Source organism: Belonocnema kinseyi, chromosome 7, assembly GCF_010883055.1.
Source record: "Belonocnema kinseyi isolate 2016_QV_RU_SX_M_011 chromosome 7, B_treatae_v1, whole genome shotgun sequence".
Taxonomy (NCBI): Eukaryota; Metazoa; Arthropoda; class Insecta; order Hymenoptera; family Cynipidae; genus Belonocnema; species Belonocnema kinseyi.
In genome coordinates this window covers 53,814,314-53,818,312 of record NC_046663.1, presented here as the reverse complement: position 1 = coordinate 53,818,312, position 3,999 = coordinate 53,814,314, and the positions used below count along the sequence as shown (strand labels likewise).

The 3,999-nt window shown below is 28.4% G+C and overlaps 1 protein-coding gene across 1 annotated transcript in view; it reads left to right on the top strand.

Moving 5' to 3' along the window:
• Window positions 1–3,999, top strand: part of LOC117177435 (calcyphosin-like protein) — an 87,533-nt gene that overhangs the window by 63,729 nt on the left and 19,805 nt on the right. The gene's annotated exons all lie outside the window — the stretch shown is intronic.

Genomic DNA, 3,999 nt, shown 5'->3' with positions numbered 1-3,999 from the left:
AATTTTTTTTTCAGAGGCTTAATCTTTTGGCTAGAAAATTCATGAGTTTGGTTGAAAATTTAACTATTTGATTGAAAATTTATTTTATTTGCTTAAAAACTTATTCTTCTAACTAAAAACAACCCCATTATATTTTTTGTTGGAAATTGATATTTTTTAGTTAAAAATTCATCTATTTTCTGAACATTTTCCTTCTTTTGTAGAAAATTGACCTTTTTGATTGAAAATTCAACTATTGGGTTGAAAATTCATGTGTTTTGTTGCAAATTATTCTATTTTGGTAGAATAATAATCTTTTTGGTTGAAATTTTATTTCTTTAGTTTAAAATTAGATTCGTTATTGAAAATTAATTTTATTGGCTAAAAATTTAACCATTCTATTTTTCGTCGGAATTTTTATATAGACATTCAATCTTTTCGGTTGGAAATTCATCTATTTGGATGAAAGTTTAACTATTTCATTAAAAAGTTATTTTATATGATTGCAAAAATATTTTTCTATAACTTAAAATGTAGTATTATTTTATTTTTGAAAATTGATCTTTTTTAGTTGAAAACCACCTTTTTTGTTGAAACAGGATTTTTTAACTAAAAATATAGCTATTCAATTTTTGCTTGAGAATTGCAGAAAATTTACTTCTTGATTAAAATTAAAATTTGGTTTTGAAAAGTCCATTGAGATCTTTTTTGGATGAAAATTCAACTAATTTTATGACTATTTGTCTTTTTAGGATTCAATAACTTTGTTTGACCATTTTGGTTGAACCACTCTTTTGACAATTCATTTTTTTTCGAAGATTCATATTTTTAAATGAATATTCATCTCTTGGTTGAACTATTTTACTGAAAATTTATATTTTTCAATTGAAAATTTAACTTCGTGGGTGAGAGTTAAACTAGTTGGTGAAAATTTGTTTTTTGAACGAAAGTTCATCTCTGTAGAGAAAATTTGTTTGTTCGCTTGAAGGTTCAGTAATTTAGGTTATCATTTCCTTCCTTCATGTTTGAAAAATCGATATTTATTGAAAATTCTTCTTTTTGGTTTAAATATCAGTTAAATTTTTTTGTAGAAAATTCAGTTACTTTGTTGAAAATTCAAGTATTCTTTTAAAAAGTCATCTTTTATGGCAGCAAAGTATTTCTAAATAAATATAAATAAATTTGAAAAACTTTAATTTGTATCTGAAATATTGTTTTATTCCGTTTGTAAAAGATCCTAAGTTAAAAATATTACAAGATTAAAATCCTAGAATGTGAATGGTAGTGGTCAGGGAAAATGAGAAAATGGCGAAAGAAAAATAAGGAAATTTTGAAAATGACGTTTTCACCCTACAAAGCATCTATTATCTTAAATACAACAAATTTCTATTAGTTTCAAGTCTCAAATCGTATTATTTCTGGAAAACCTAAATTACGTACAGTAATGGGGGGATAGTTAGGTATATCATGTTACGGTTCGTTATAAGGGGAGAGGGGTCTTGGACAGGCCCTATAATCCGTTATGAATTTTTATCACGGCTACTTACGACATTTTACTAAAAACTTAAATTGTTTATTTGCAACATTATTTTTTACGTTCAAAAAAATATTAATATAAAAAAAGTAATTTTTTTTCTTTTGTAGCTTCTATCGTTTATTCAAAATTGTAATTTTTGTTTTGTAATGTTCTTTTTAACGAATAAAACAAAAAAAGCAGTTCCTATTAAAAAATGATTAATAACAAATTTATTAACCTTTTATGAATTTTTAATACACAGAAGGACGAATGTTCTACAAAAACAAAAAATAATTTACAACAAAAAATTTTAATTTTTCACGAAGAGGATGAATTTTCAACAAAATCCCGTGTAGAAATTTCCCCGGTTGGCCCTAATACAACAAGGTTTCTGGTCGGATCCCGGCCGGGCTACACCTGACTGGGTTTCATGGATAGGAACCGGGCGGGAGCCGGTCGGGCTACATTTTTCTCGAATCACGTAGTCCAGGGCCGGCCGGTTATTGGACGGACCAACCCTGGTTATATCCCATGGTCGGGAGCTGGCTGGACACTGGTCAGGTTAATGTTTTTGTAGAAATTACACATTTTTTAAGAGCCGTGATATAATAAAAGACGTAATTATGGATGCTAGATGAATTATTATTTGAACATTATAATTTAAAGATTTATTAGATCAATGCAACAAAAATGAGCTTTTTTAAATACTTTAAAAAAAACATTACATTTTTTCGAATAATTTAACATTTTAAACTAAAATGCTATCGATTCTGATATGTGCAACAACAGAAATGATACAATTTTCATAAACTTCTCTATATTCAGACAATGTTTATCCTGTACAATTTCAAATTCACTGCCATATATAGCGCCTACTGTGTCTGTCGTCTGCATAGACACTCAGTAATTTTCAGTTTCGCACCTGGAACGAGGATGCTCCTTGCACTCACGTCGGGTCGTCTCTTCGAAGTTCGCAAATAAAATCGAGACTTTTGAATAAAATCAACCTTATTTCAATAATTAGTTTGAAACCCCCACTTAGAGCGTGAATAATTATTATTTTAAATTAAAATATAGCCTTGTGTATACAGTTTTTACTTTCTTCCTTCCTAACCTTAAATCACCACATGGCCTCCAAATTGCTATGAGATTCTATCATCAGGGAATAAAATTCTACTCCAATTTTCTTGCCAGAATTGGTTCACTTGATTTAACTTTTAAAGTTCACCGTAATCTTACGATGAGCCTTAAAAGACAAAACAAGTTAACAATTTCTCGCCTGAAGCAACATTTCTTAACCGTTTTTTGGCCGGATTACCCGACCGGATCCCGGTCGGTAATGAAGCCGGGACCCAACCAGTTTACCGTGACGTTATTAGCCGGATCCCGGCCAGATTCCATGACCAGCGCCCGGCTTAAAGCGGGGCTATCTGGCTAAGACCCGGCCGGATCCCTGATTGGATTCCTACACGGGATAGTTGAGTTTTTAAAAAAATACACATATTTTTTCTATGACACTTGAATTTTAAACAACTAAAAATGAATTTTCTATCCAGAAATTAAATTTCAGTAATATAAGGCGAATTTGTATCCAAAAAGACGAATGTTCAACTAAAACGTTAAATTTCCGTAAAAGAGTAATTTTTAACAAATGAGTTGAGTTATCAAGCGTAAAAAACGAATTATTTAGAAAACGTTTGGCTCTTAAACCGGAAAAGATTAATTTTCAACCGGAGATGTAATTTTTAAGACAATAATTAAATTTTCCACAAAAAACAGTATAATTTTTTACAAAAACATATTAATTCTGCAATAAATATATGATTAAGAAAATAATCAAATTTTCAACCAAATAGTAGAATTTTTAACCAAAATATATGAATTTTCAATTAAAAGATGAATTGTCAATCCTAAAGCATGAAATTTCTACCCGAAAAAAAAACGAATTTTTAACAAAACAGTTTAATTTTCCACAAGAATATTTGAATTTTTAACAAAATAATTAAATTTGTACCAAAATGATAGAATTTTGAAGCAAACGAAATAAATCGCGAACTAAAAATATAATACTTATTAATTGAATATAATGTTTCAAATGAGTATTGAAAACGACTTGTATTAATAATTAATTAATAATGAGTAATTAAAACAAGAATCTTAAGCCTCCCTCATTTTAATCGTCGAACTATAATAGTCAGTAAAACCCATTTGTAAAATGCAACAAAGGCAGGATGCATCGATTTTACGCTCGGTTTAGTACCTATCACTTGGCCGCATTACAATGACATTCTATTTAATATATATAATCCCATTATGACCACTTATAAAAATGTGTATAATAAATATTTTAAGAAAATAATATAAATTAATATTGTACATTAAATACCAATCAAACATTTTTTTTATGGTCATGACCTAAAATTTAAATTCAACATAATACTAAATATTTTCCAAATAAAAGAAAATATACAAAGTAGTTAAATATCAATATTTTCAATGAATCA